The 14,707-nt window shown below is 35.3% G+C and overlaps 4 non-coding genes across 4 annotated transcripts; all 4 read right to left on the bottom strand.

The window, feature by feature from the left end:
• Nucleotides 1-3,527: 3,527 nt before the first annotated feature.
• On the bottom strand, nucleotides 3,528-3,601 carry TRNAN-GUU (transfer RNA asparagine (anticodon GUU)). The gene has a single exon. It is a non-coding gene; the product is annotated as a tRNA-Asn (tRNA).
• Nucleotides 3,602-7,275: 3,674 nt separating this feature from the next.
• Nucleotides 7,276-7,349, bottom strand: TRNAN-GUU (transfer RNA asparagine (anticodon GUU)). The gene has a single exon. It is a non-coding gene; the product is annotated as a tRNA-Asn (tRNA).
• Nucleotides 7,350-9,149: 1,800 nt separating this feature from the next.
• TRNAN-GUU (transfer RNA asparagine (anticodon GUU)) lies at nucleotides 9,150-9,223 on the bottom strand. Its single transcript has one exon. It is a non-coding gene; the product is annotated as a tRNA-Asn (tRNA).
• Nucleotides 9,224-11,023: 1,800 nt separating this feature from the next.
• On the bottom strand, nucleotides 11,024-11,097 carry TRNAN-GUU (transfer RNA asparagine (anticodon GUU)). The gene has a single exon. It is a non-coding gene; the product is annotated as a tRNA-Asn (tRNA).
• Nucleotides 11,098-14,707: the final 3,610 nt, after the last annotated feature.

The raw sequence follows: 14,707 nt of genomic DNA on the forward strand, positions 1-14,707 counted from the left end.
CAACCCTTCTTGAGTTCTAAGCACTTCCATGAGCAGCAGAGTGGCGCAGCGGAAGCGTGCTGGGCCCATAACCCAGAGGTCGTTGGATCGAAACCATCCTCTGCTATGTGCTATTTTCATTTATCAAATCTAAAATTGCGATTACTATTTTGACTTTTTTGGTCTTTGCTTATAGTAGAAAATCCATTATCATCTTAACTCATTTAATTCGTATTTTGACAGAAGTGCTGTAGCAAAAAATCCACATAATGTCTTTACTTTACCCTATTACTTCTATGGTTATTGCGAAAAACAAACTACATTGACTCCAGAAGAGCAAATCAGGTGTTCTAACAAGTAATTTATCAAAATCATCTTTCCAGCTTACACTTTGGTGATGCAAAAAGACAATGATTTTGTAAGAAAAATCTTCAAACTTCAAAAAGTTTTTCTTAATTCCTTACCTTTGTACTGATAAGATAACACCTGGTTTTAACATAACACAGGCTTCCACTTAAAAATGCTGCTAGGTTGCATTCTGCTGATTAGATATCACCAGGAACAACATTAACCTTCAGGTATTTTCTAAATGTTGAATAAATTGGCTTAAATCAAATTAAACTCACTTTAGAGATAATTGTTTCAGAGAAAGTCTTGAACCCTACCATAAAATAGGTAGTTTGACATGTTGACTTCTCTACCTAAAATTCCCCAAAATTTGACTAATAGAAGATTTTCGTCCCTGGGTGGGATTGAACCACCAATATTCCAATTAACAGCTGAACGTGCTAACCAATTGTGCCACAGAGACCCTATATGAGACATAAACAAACAACAGCTAAGAAACATTGATCTGGAAAGTTTCCTTACCAAAGTTTATAAAGTCTCTAATCTGGACAGTTATTTTAGGATTTTTCATTAATTAAAAGGAACACATTGCCATGTTCTTGTGATGAATCAACCCTTCTTGAGTTCTAAGCACTTCCATGAGCAGCAGAGTGGTGCAGCGGAAGCATGCTGGGCCCATAACCCAGAGGTCGTTGGATCGAAACCATCCTCTGCTATGTGCTATTTTCATTTATCAAATCTAAAATTGGGATTTCTATTTTGACTTTTTTGGTCTTTGCTTATAGTAGAAAATCCATTATCATCTTAACTCATTTAAATCGTATTTTGACAGAAGTGCTGTAGCAAAAAATCCACATAATGTCTTTACTTTACCCTATTACTTCTATGGTTATTGAGTAAAACAAACTACATTGACTCCAGAAGAGCAAATCAGGTGTTCAAACAAGTAATTTATCAAAATCATCTTTCCAGCTTACACTTTGGTGATGCAATAAGACAATGATTTTGTAAGAAAAATCTTCAAACTTCAAAAAGTTTTTTTTAATTCCTTACCTTTGTACTGATAAGATAACACCTGGTTATAACATAACACAGGCTTTCACTTAAAAATGCTGCTAGGTTGCATTCTGCTGATTAGATATCACCAGGAACAACATTAACCTTCAGGTATTTTCTAAATGTTGAATAAATTGGCTTAAATCAAATTAAACTCACTTTAGAGATAATTGTTTCAGAGAAAGTCTTGAACCCTTCCTTAAAATAGGTAGTTTGACATGTTGACTTCTCTACCTAAAAATCCCCAAAACTTGATTAATAGAAGATTCTCGTCCCTGGGTGGGATTGAACCACCAACATTCCAGTTAACAGCCGAACGCGCTAACCAATTGCGCCACAGAAACCCTATATGAGACATAAACAAACAACAGCTAAGAAACATTGATCTGGAAAGTTTCCTTGCCAAAGTTTATAAAGTCTCTAATCTGGACAGTTATTTTAGGATTTTTCGCTAATTAAAAGGAACACATTGCCATGTTCTTATGATGAATCAACCCTTCTTGAGTTCTAAGCACTTCCATGAGCAGCAGAGTGGCGCAGCGGAAGCGTGCTGGGCCCATAACCCAGAGGTCGTTGGATCGAAACCATCCTCTGCTATGTGCTATTTTCATTTATCAAATCTAAAATTGCGATTGCTATTTTGACTTTTTTGGTCTTTGCTTATAGTAGAAAATCCATTATCATCTTAACTCATTTAATTCGTATTTTGACAGAAGTGCTGTAGCAAAAAATCCACATAATGTCTTTACTTTACCCTATTACTTCTATGGTTATTGCGAAAAACAAACTACATTGACTCCAGAAGAGCAAATCAGGTGTTCTAACAAGTAATTTATCAAAATCATCTTTCCAGCTTACACTTTGGTGATGCAAAAAGACAATGATTTTGTAAGAAAAATCTTCAAACTTCAAAAAGTTTTTCTTAATTCCTTACCTTTGTACTGATAAGATAACACCTGGTTTTAACATAACACAGGCTTCCACTTAAAAATGCTGCTAGGTTGCATTCTGCTGATTAGATATCACCAGGAACAACATTAACCTTCAGGTATTTTCTAAATGTTGAATAAATTGGCTTAAATCAAATTAAACTCACTTTAGAGATAATTGTTTCAGAGAAAGTCTTGAACCCTACCATAAAATAGGTAGTTTGACATGTTGACTTCTCTACCTAAAATTCCCCAAAATTTGACTAATAGAAGATTTTCGTCCCTGGGTGGGATTGAACCACCAATATTCCAATTAACAGCCGAACGTGCTAACCAATTGTGCCACAGAGACCCTATATGAGACATAAACAAACAACAGCTAAGAAACATTGATCTGGAAAGTTTCCTTACCAAAGTTTATAAAGTCTCTAATCTGGACAGTTATTTTAGGATTTTTCATTAATTAAAAGGAACACATTGCCATGTTCTTGTGATGAATCAACCCTTCTTGAGTTCTAAGCACTTCCATGAGCAGCAGAGTGGTGCAGCGGAAGCATGCTGGGCCCATAACCCAGAGGTCGTTGGATCGAAACCATCCTCTGCTATGTGCTATTTTCATTTATCAAATCTAAAATTGGGATTTCTATTTTGACTTTTTTGGTCTTTGCTTATAGTAGAAAATCCATTATCATCTTAACTCATTTAAATCGTATTTTGACAGAAGTGCTGTAGCAAAAAATCCACATAATGTCTTTACTTTACCCTATTACTTCTATGGTTATTGAGTAAAACAAACTACATTGACTCCAGAAGAGCAAATCAGGTGTTCAAACAAGTAATTTATCAAAATCATCTTTCCAGCTTACACTTTGGTGATGCAATAAGACAATGATTTTGTAAGAAAAATCTTCAAACTTCAAAAAGTTTTTTTTAATTCCTTACCTTTGTACTGATAAGATAACACCTGGTTATAACATAACACAGGCTTTCACTTAAAAATGCTGCTAGGTTGCATTCTGCTGATTAGATATCACCAGGAACAACATTAACCTTCAGGTATTTTCTAAATGTTGAATAAATTGGCTTAAATCAAATTAAACTCACTTTAGAGATAATTGTTTCAGAGAAAGTCTTGAACCCTACCATAAAATAGGTAGTTAGACATGTTAACTTCTCTACCTAAAATTCCCCAAAATTTGACTAATAGAAGACTCTCGTCCCTGGGTGGGGTTGAACCACCAACCTTCCGGTTAACAGCCGAACGCGCTAACCAATTGCGCCACAGAGACCCTATGTGAGACATAAACTAACAACAGCTAAGAAACATTGATCTGGAAAGTTTCCTTGCCAAAGTTTATAAAGTCTCTAATCTGGACAGTTATTTTGGGATTTTTCACTAATTAAAAGGAACACATTGCCATGTTCTTGTGATGAATCAACCCTTCTTGAGTTCTAAGCATTTCCATGAGCAGCAGAGTGGCGCAGCGGAAGCTTGCTGGGCCCATAACCCAGAGGTCGATGGATCGAAACCATCCTCTGCTATGTGCTATTTTCATTTATCAAATCTAAAATTGGGATTGCTATTTTGACTTTTTTGGTCTTTGCTTGTAGTAGAAAATCCATTATCATCTTAACTCATTTAATTCGTATTTTGACAGAAGTGCTGTAGCAAAAAATGCACATAATGTCTTTACTTTACCCTATTACTTCTATGGTTATTGAGAAAAACAAACTACATTGACTCCAGAAGAGCAAATCAGGTGTTCTAACAAGTAATTTATCAAAATCATCTTTCCAGCTTACACTTTGGTGATGCAAAAAGACAATGATTTTGTAAGAAAAATCTTCAAACTTCAAAAAGTTTTTCTTAATTCCTTACCTTTGTACTGATAAGATAACACCTGGTTATAACATAACACAGGATTTCACTTAAAAATGCTGCTAGGTTGCATTCTGCTGATTAGATATCACCAGGAACAACATTAACCTTCAGGTATTTTCTAATTGTTGAATAAATTGGCTTAAATCAAATTAAACTCACTTTAGAGATAATTGTTTCAGAGAAAGTCTTGAACCCTTCCTTAAAATAGGTAGTTTGACATGTTGACTTCTCTACCTAAAAATCCCCAAAACTTGATTAATAGAAGATTCTCGTCCCTGGATGGGATTGAACCACCAACATTCCAGTTAACAGCCGAACGCGCTAACCAATTGCACCACAGAAACCCTATATGAGACATAAACAAACAACAGCTAAGAAACATTGATCTGGAAAGTTTCCTTGCCAAAGTTTATAAAGTCTCTAATCTGGACAGTTATTTTAGGATTTTTCGCTAATTAAAAGGAACACATTGCCATGTTCTTATGATGAATCAACCCTTCTTGAGTTCTAAGCACTTCCATGAGCAGCAGAGTGGCACAGCGGAAGCGTGCTGGGCCCATAACCCAGAGGTCGTTGGATCGAAGCCATCCTCTGCTATGTGCTATTTTCATTTATCAAATCTAAAATTGTGATTGCTATTTTGACTTTTTTGGTCTTTGCTTATAGTAGAAAATCCATTATCATCTTAACTCATTTAATTCGTATTTTGACAGAAGTGCTGTAGCAAAAAATCCACATAATGTCTTTACTTTACCCTATTACTTCTATGGTTATTGAGAAAAACAAACTACATTGACTCCAGAAGAACAAATCAGGTGTTCTAACAAGTAATTTATCAAAATCATCTTTCCAGCTTACACTTTGGTGATGCAAAAAGACAATGATTTTGTAAGAAAAATCTTCACACTTCAAAAAGTTTTTCTTAATTCCTTACCTTTGTACTGATAAGATAACACCTGGTTTTAACATAACACAGGCTTCCACTTAAAAATGCTGCTAGGTTGCATTCTGCTGATTAGATATCACCAGGAACAACATTAACCTTCAGGTATTTTCTAAATGTTGAATAAATTGGCTTAAATCAAATTAAACTCACTTTAGAGATAATTGTTTCAGAGAAAGTCTTGAACCCTACCATAAAATAGGTAGTTTGACATGTTGACTTCTCTACCTAAAATTCCCCAAAATTTGACTAATAGAAGATTTTCGTCCCTGGGTGGGATTGAACCACCAATATTCCAATTAACAGCCGAACGTGCTAACCAATTGTGCCACAGAGACCCTATATGAGACATAAACAAACAACAGCTAAGAAACATTGATCTGGAAAGTTTCCTTACCAAAGTTTATAAAGTCTCTAATCTGGACAGTTATTTTGGGATTTTTCACTAATTAAAAGGAACACATTGCCATGTTCTTGTAATGAATCAACCCTTCTTGAGTTCTAAGCATTTCCATGAGCAGCAGAGTGGCGCAGTGGAAGCTTGCTGGGCCCATAACCCAGAGGTCGATGGATCGAAACCATCCTCTGCTATGTGCTATTTTCATTTATCAAATCTAAAATTGGGATTGCTATTTTGACTTTTTTGGTCTTTGCTTGTAGTAGAAAATCCATTATCATCTTAACTCATTTAATTCGTATTTTGACAGAAGTGCTGTAGCAAAAAATCCACATAATGTCTTTACTTTACCCTATTACTTCTATGGTTATTGAGAAAAACAAACTACATTGACTCCAGAAGAGCAAATCAGGTGTTCTAACAAGTAATTTATCAAAATCATCTTTCCAGCTTACACTTTGGTGATGCAAAAAGACAATGATTTTGTAAGAAAAATCTTCAAACTTCAAAAAGTTTTTCTTAATTCCTTACCTTTGTACTGATAAGATAACACCTGGTTATAACATAACACAGGATTTCACTTAAAAATGCTGCTAGGTTGCATTCTGCTGATTAGATATCACCAGGAACAACATTAACCTTCAGGTATTTTCTAATTGTTGAATAAATTGGCTTAAATCAAATTAAACTCACTTTAGAGATAATTGTTTCAGAGAAAGTCTTGAACCCTTCCTTAAAATAGGTAGTTTGACATGTTGACTTCTCTACCTAAAAATCCCCAAAACTTGATTAATAGAAGATTCTCGTCCCTGGGTGGGATTGAACCACCAACATTCCAGTTAACAGCCGAACGCGCTAACCAATTGCGCCACAGAAACCCTATATGAGACATAAACAAACAACAGCTAAGAAACATTGATCTGGAAAGTTTCCTTGCCAAAGTTTATAAAGTCTCTAATCTGGACAGTTATTTTAGGATTTTTCGCTAATTAAAAGGAACACATTGCCATGTTCTTATGATGAATCAACCCTTCTTGAGTTCTAAGCACTTCCATGAGCAGCAGAGTGGCACAGCGGAAGCGTGCTGGGCCCATAACCCAGAGGTCGTTGGATCGAAACCATCCTCTGCTATGTGCTGTTTTCATTTATCAAATCTAAAATTGCGATTGCTATTTTGACTTTTTTGGTCTTTGCTTATAGTAGAAAATCCATTATCATCTTAACTCATTTAATTCGTATTTTGACAGAAGTGCTGTAGCAAAAAATCCACATAATGTCTTTACTTTACCCTATTACTTCTATGGTTATTGCGAAAAACAAACTACATTGACTCCAGAAGAGCAAATCAGGTGTTCTAACAAGTAATTTATCAAAATCATCTTTCCAGCTTACACTTTGGTGATGCAAAAAGACAATGATTTTGTAAGAAAAATCTTCAAACTTCAAAAAGTTTTTCTTAATTCCTTACCTTTGTACTGATAAGATAACACCTGGTTTTAACATAACACAGGCTTCCACTTAAAAATGCTGCTAGGTTGCATTCTGCTGATTAGATATCACCAGGAACAACATTAACCTTCAGGTATTTTCTAAATGTTGAATAAATTGGCTTAAATCAAATTAAACTCACTTTAGAGATAATTGTTTCAGAGAAAGTCTTGAACCCTACCATAAAATAGGTAGTTAGACATGTTAACTTCTCTACCTAAAATTCCCCAAAATTTGACTAATAGAAGACTCTCGTCCCTGGGTGGGGTTGAACCACCAACCTTCCGGTTAACAGCCGAACGCGCTAACCAATTGCGCCACAGAGACCCTATGTGAGACATAAACTAACAACAGCTAAGAAACATTGATCTGGAAAGTTTCCTTGCCAAAGTTTATAAAGTCTCTAATCTGGACAGTTATTTTGGGATTTTTCACTAATTAAAAGGAACACATTGCCATGTTCTTGTGATGAATCAACCCTTCTTGAGTTCTAAGCATTTCCATGAGCAGCAGAGTGGCGCAGCGGAAGCTTGCTGGGCCCATAACCCAGAGGTCGATGGATCGAAACCATCCTCTGCTATGTGCTATTTTCATTTATCAAATCTAAAATTGGGATTGCTATTTTGACTTTTTTGGTCTTTGCTTGTAGTAGAAAATCCATTATCATCTTAACTCATTTAATTCGTATTTTGACAGAAGTGCTGTAGCAAAAAATCCACATAATGTCTTTACTTTACCCTATTACTTCTATGGTTATTGAGAAAAACAAACTACATTGACTCCAGAAGAGCAAATCAGGTGTTCTAACAAGTAATTTATCAAAATCATCTTTCCAGCTTACACTTTGGTGATGCAAAAAGACAATGATTTTGTAAGAAAAATCTTCAAACTTCAAAAAGTTTTTCTTAATTCCTTACCTTTGTACTGATAAGATAACACCTGGTTATAACATAACACAGGATTTCACTTAAAAATGCTGCTAGGTTGCATTCTGCTGATTAGATATCACCAGGAACAACATTAACCTTCAGGTATTTTCTAATTGTTGAATAAATTGGCTTAAATCAAATTAAACTCACTTTAGAGATAATTGTTTCAGAGAAAGTCTTGAACCCTTCCTTAAAATAGGTAGTTTGACATGTTGACTTCTCTACCTAAAAATCCCCAAAACTTGATTAATAGAAGATTCTCGTCCCTGGGTGGGATTGAACCACCAACATTCCAGTTAACAGCCGAACGCGCTAACCAATTGCGCCACAGAAACCCTATATGAGACATAAACAAACAACAGCTAAGAAACATTGATCTGGAAAGTTTCCTTGCCAAAGTTTATAAAGTCTCTAATCTGGACAGTTATTTTAGGATTTTTCGCTAATTAAAAGGAACACATTGCCATGTTCTTATGATGAATCAACCCTTCTTGAGTTCTAAGCACTTCCATGAGCAGCAGAGTGGCACAGCGGAAGCGTGCTGGGCCCATAACCCAGAGGTCGTTGGATCGAAACCATCCTCTGCTATGTGCTGTTTTCATTTATCAAATCTAAAATTGCGATTGCTATTTTGACTTTTTTGGTCTTTGCTTATAGTAGAAAATCCATTATCATCTTAACTCATTTAATTCGTATTTTGACAGAAGTGCTGTAGCAAAAAATCCACATAATGTCTTTACTTTACCCTATTACTTCTATGGTTATTGCGAAAAACAAACTACATTGACTCCAGAAGAGCAAATCAGGTGTTCTAACAAGTAATTTATCAAAATCATCTTTCCAGCTTACACTTTGGTGATGCAAAAAGACAATGATTTTGTAAGAAAAATCTTCAAACTTCAAAAAGTTTTTCTTAATTCCTTACCTTTGTACTGATAAGATAACACCTGGTTTTAACATAACACAGGCTTCCACTTAAAAATGCTGCTAGGTTGCATTCTGCTGATTAGATATCACCAGGAACAACATTAACCTTCAGGTATTTTCTAAATGTTGAATAAATTGGCTTAAATCAAATTAAACTCACTTTAGAGATAATTGTTTCAGAGAAAGTCTTGAACCCTACCATAAAATAGGTAGTTAGACATGTTAACTTCTCTACCTAAAATTCCCCAAAATTTGACTAATAGAAGACTCTCGTCCCTGGGTGGGGTTGAACCACCAACCTTCCGGTTAACAGCCGAACGCGCTAACCAATTGCGCCACAGAGACCCTATGTGAGACATAAACTAACAACAGCTAAGAAACATTGATCTGGAAAGTTTCCTTGCCAAAGTTTATAAAGTCTCTAATCTGGACAGTTATTTTGGGATTTTTCACTAATTAAAAGGAACACATTGCCATGTTCTTGTGATGAATCAACCCTTCTTGAGTTCTAAGCATTTCCATGAGCAGCAGAGTGGCGCAGCGGAAGCTTGCTGGGCCCATAACCCAGAGGTCGATGGATCGAAACCATCCTCTGCTATGTGCTATTTTCATTTATCAAATCTAAAATTGGGATTGCTATTTTGACTTTTTTGGTCTTTGCTTGTAGTAGAAAATCCATTATCATCTTAACTCATTTAATTCGTATTTTGACAGAAGTGCTGTAGCAAAAAATCCACATAATGTCTTTACTTTACCCTATTACTTCTATGGTTATTGAGAAAAACAAACTACATTGACTCCAGAAGAGCAAATCAGGTGTTCTAACAAGTAATTTATCAAAATCATCTTTCCAGCTTACACTTTGGTGATGCAAAAAGACAATGATTTTGTAAGAAAAATCTTCAAACTTCAAAAAGTTTTTCTTAATTCCTTACCTTTGTACTGATAAGATAACACCTGGTTATAACATAACACAGGATTTCACTTAAAAATGCTGCTAGGTTGCATTCTGCTGATTAGATATCACCAGGAACAACATTAACCTTCAGGTATTTTCTAATTGTTGAATAAATTGGCTTAAATCAAATTAAACTCACTTTAGAGATAATTGTTTCAGAGAAAGTCTTGAACCCATCCTTAAAATAGGTAGTTTGACATGTTGACTTCTCTACCTAAAAATCCCCAAAACTTGATTAATAGAAGATTCTCGTCCCTGGGTGGGATTGAACCACCAACATTCCAGTTAACAGCCGAACGCGCTAACCAATTGCGCCACAGAAACCCTATATGAGACATAAACAAACAACAGCTAAGAAACATTGATCTGGAAAGTTTCCTTGCCAAAGTTTATAAAGTCTCTAATCTGGACAGTTATTTTAGGATTTTTCGCTAATTAAAAGGAACACATTGCCATGTTCTTATGATGAATCAACCCTTCTTGAGTTCTAAGCACTTCCATGAGCAGCAGAGTGGCACAGCGGAAGCGTGCTGGGCCCATAACCCAGAGGTCGTTGGATCGAAACCATCCTCTGCTATGTGCTGTTTTCATTTATCAAATCTAAAATTGCGATTGCTATTTTGACTTTTTTGGTCTTTGCTTATAGTAGAAAATCCATTATCATCTTAACTCATTTAATTCGTATTTTGACAGAAGTGCTGTAGCAAAAAATCCACATAATGTCTTTACTTTACCCTATTACTTCTATGGTTATTGCGAAAAACAAACTACATTGACTCCAGAAGAGCAAATCAGGTGTTCTAACAAGTAATTTATCAAAATCATCTTTCCAGCTTACACTTTGGTGATGCAAAAAGACAATGATTTTGTAAGAAAAATCTTCAAACTTCAAAAAGTTTTTCTTAATTCCTTACCTTTGTACTGATAAGATAACACCTGGTTTTAACATAACACAGGCTTCCACTTAAAAATGCTGCTAGGTTGCATTCTGCTGATTAGATATCACCAGGAACAACATTAACCTTCAGGTATTTTCTAAATGTTGAATAAATTGGCTTAAATCAAATTAAACTCACTTTAGAGATAATTGTTTCAGAGAAAGTCTTGAACCCTACCATAAAATAGGTAGTTAGACATGTTAACTTCTCTACCTAAAATTCCCCAAAATTTGACTAATAGAAGACTCTCGTCCCTGGGTGGGGTTGAACCACCAACCTTCCGGTTAACAGCCGAACGCGCTAACCAATTGCGCCACAGAGACCCTATGTGAGACATAAACTAACAACAGCTAAGAAACATTGATCTGGAAAGTTTCCTTGCCAAAGTTTATAAAGTCTCTAATCTGGACAGTTATTTTGGGATTTTTCACTAATTAAAAGGAACACATTGCCATGTTCTTGTGATGAATCAACCCTTCTTGAGTTCTAAGCATTTCCATGAGCAGCAGAGTGGCGCAGCGGAAGCTTGCTGGGCCCATAACCCAGAGGTCGATGGATCGAAACCATCCTCTGCTATGTGCTATTTTCATTTATCAAATCTAAAATTGGGATTGCTATTTTGACTTTTTTGGTCTTTGCTTGTAGTAGAAAATCCATTATCATCTTAACTCATTTAATTCGTATTTTGACAGAAGTGCTGTAGCAAAAAATCCACATAATGTCTTTACTTTACCCTATTACTTCTATGGTTATTGAGAAAAACAAACTACATTGACTCCAGAAGAGCAAATCAGGTGTTCTAACAAGTAATTTATCAAAATCATCTTTCCAGCTTACACTTTGGTGATGCAAAAAGACAATGATTTTGTAAGAAAAATCTTCAAACTTCAAAAAGTTTTTCTTAATTCCTTACCTTTGTACTGATAAGATAACACCTGGTTATAACATAACACAGGATTTCACTTAAAAATGCTGCTAGGTTGCATTCTGCTGATTAGATATCACCAGGAACAACATTAACCTTCAGGTATTTTCTAATTGTTGAATAAATTGGCTTAAATCAAATTAAACTCACTTTAGAGATAATTGTTTCAGAGAAAGTCTTGAACCCTTCCTTAAAATAGGTAGTTTGACATGTTGACTTCTCTACCTAAAAATCCCCAAAACTTGATTAATAGAAGATTCTCGTCCCTGGGTGGGATTGAACCACCAACATTCCAGTTAACAGCCGAACGCGCTAACCAATTGCGCCACAGAAACCCTATATGAGACATAAACAAACAACAGCTAAGAAACATTGATCTGGAAAGTTTCCTTGCCAAAGTTTATAAAGTCTCTAATCTGGACAGTTATTTTAGGATTTTTCGCTAATTAAAAGGAACACATTGCCATGTTCTTATGATGAATCAACCCTTCTTGAGTTCTAAGCACTTCCATGAGCAGCAGAGTGGCACAGAGGAAGCGTGCTGGGCCCATAACCCAGAGGTCATTGGATCGAAACCATCCTCTGCTATGTGCTATTTTCATTTATCAAATCTAAAATTGCAATTGCTATTTTGACTTTTTTGGTCTTTGCTTATAGTAGAAAATCCATTATCATCTTAACTCATTTAATTCGTATTTTGACAGAAGTGCTGTAGCAAAAAATCCACATAATGTCTTTACTTTACCCTATTACTTCTATGGTTATTGAGAAAAACAAACTACATTGACTCCAGAAGAACAAATCAGGTGTTCTAACAAGTAATTTATCAAAATCATCTTTCCAGCTTACACTTTGGTGATGCAAAAAGACAATGATTTTGTAAGAAAAATCTTCACACTTCAAAAAGTTTTTCTTAATTCCTTACCTTTGTACTGATAAGATAACACCTGGTTTTAACATAACACAGGCTTCCACTTAAAAATGCTGCTAGGTTGCATTCTGCTGATTAGATATCACCAGGAACAACATTAACCTTCAGGTATTTTCTAAATGTTGAATAAATTGGCTTAAATCAAATTAAACTCACTTTAGAGATAATTGTTTCAGAGAAAGTCTTGAACCCTACCATAAAATAGGTAGTTTGACATGTTGACTTCTCTACCTAAAATTCCCCAAAATTTGACTAATAGAAGATTTTCGTCCCTGGGTGGGATTGAACCACCAATATTCCAATTAACAGCCGAACGTGCTAACCAATTGTGCCACAGAGACCCTATATGAGACATAAACAAACAACAGCTAAGAAACATTGATCTGGAAAGTTTCCTTACCAAAGTTTATAAAGTCTCTAATCTGGACAGTTATTTTGGGATTTTTCACTAATTAAAAGGAACACATTGCCATGTTCTTGTGATGAATCAACCCTTCTTGAGTTCTAAGCATTTCCATGAGCAGCAGAGTGGCGCAGCGGAAGCTTGCTGGGCCCATAACCCAGAGGTCGATGGATCGAAACCATCCTCTGCTATGTGCTATTTTCATTTATCAAATCTAAAATTGGGATTGCTATTTTGACTTTTTTGGTCTTTGCTTGTAGTAGAAAATCCATTATCATCTTAACTCATTTAATTCGTATTTTGACAGAAGTGCTGTAGCAAAAAATCCACATAATGTCTTTACTTTACCCTATTACTTCTATGGTTATTGAGAAAAACAAACTACATTGACTCCAGAAGAGCAAATCAGGTGTTCTAACAAGTAATTTATCAAAATCATCTTTCCAGCTTACACTTTGGTGATGCAAAAAGACAATGATTTTGTAAGAAAAATCTTCAAACTTCAAAAAGTTTTTCTTAATTCCTTACCTTTGTACTGATAAGATAACACCTGGTTTTAACATAACACAGGCTTCCACTTAAAAATGCTGCTAGGTTGCATTCTGCTGATTAGATATCACCAGGAACAACATTAACCTTCAGGTATTTTCTAAATGTTGAATAAATTGGCTTAAATCAAATTAAACTCACTTTAGAGATAATTGTTTCAGAGAAAGTCTTGAACCCTACCATAAAATAGGTAGTTTGACATGTTGACTTCTCTACCTAAAATTCCCCAAAATTTGACTAATAGAAGATTTTCGTCCCTGGGTGGGATTGAACCACCAATATTCCAATTAACAGCCGAACGTGCTAACCAATTGTGCCACAGAGACCCTATATGAGACATAAACAAACAACAGCTAAGAAACATTGATCTGGAAAGTTTCCTTACCAAAGTTTATAAAGTCTCTAATCTGGACAGTTATTTTGGGATTTTTCACTAATTAAAAGGAACACATTGCCATGTTCTTGTGATGAATCAACCCTTCTTGAGTTCTAAGCATTTCCATGAGCAGCAGAGTGGCGCAGCGGAAGCTTGCTGGGCCCATAACCCAGAGGTCGATGGATCGAAACCATCCTCTGCTATGTGCTATTTTCATTTATCAAATCTAAAATTGGGATTGCTATTTTGACTTTTTTGGTCTTTGCTTGTAGTAGAAAATCCATTATCATCTTAACTCATTTAATTCGTATTTTGACAGAAGTGCTGTAGCAAAAAATCCACATAATGTCTTTACTTTACCCTATTACTTCTATGGTTATTGAGAAAAACAAACTACATTGACTCCAGAAGAGCAAATCAGGTGTTCTAACAAGTAATTTATCAAAATCATCTTTCCAGCTTACACTTTGGTGATGCAAAAAGACAATGATTTTGTAAGAAAAATCTTCAAACTTCAAAAAGTTTTTCTTAATTCCTTACCTTTGTACTGATAAGATAACACCTGGTTATAACATAACACAGGATTTCACTTAAAAATGCTGCTAGGTTGCATTCTGCTGATTAGATATCACCAGGAACAACATTAACCTTCAGGTATTTTCTAATTGTTGAATAAATTGGCTTAAATCAAATTAAACTCACTTTAGAGATAATTGTTTCAGAGAAAGTCTTGAACCCTTCCTTAAAAT

Source organism: Taudactylus pleione, unplaced genomic scaffold, assembly GCF_031769625.1.
Source record: "Taudactylus pleione unplaced genomic scaffold, aTauple2 ptg000134l, whole genome shotgun sequence".
NCBI classification, from domain to species: Eukaryota; Metazoa; Chordata; class Amphibia; order Anura; family Myobatrachidae; genus Taudactylus; species Taudactylus pleione.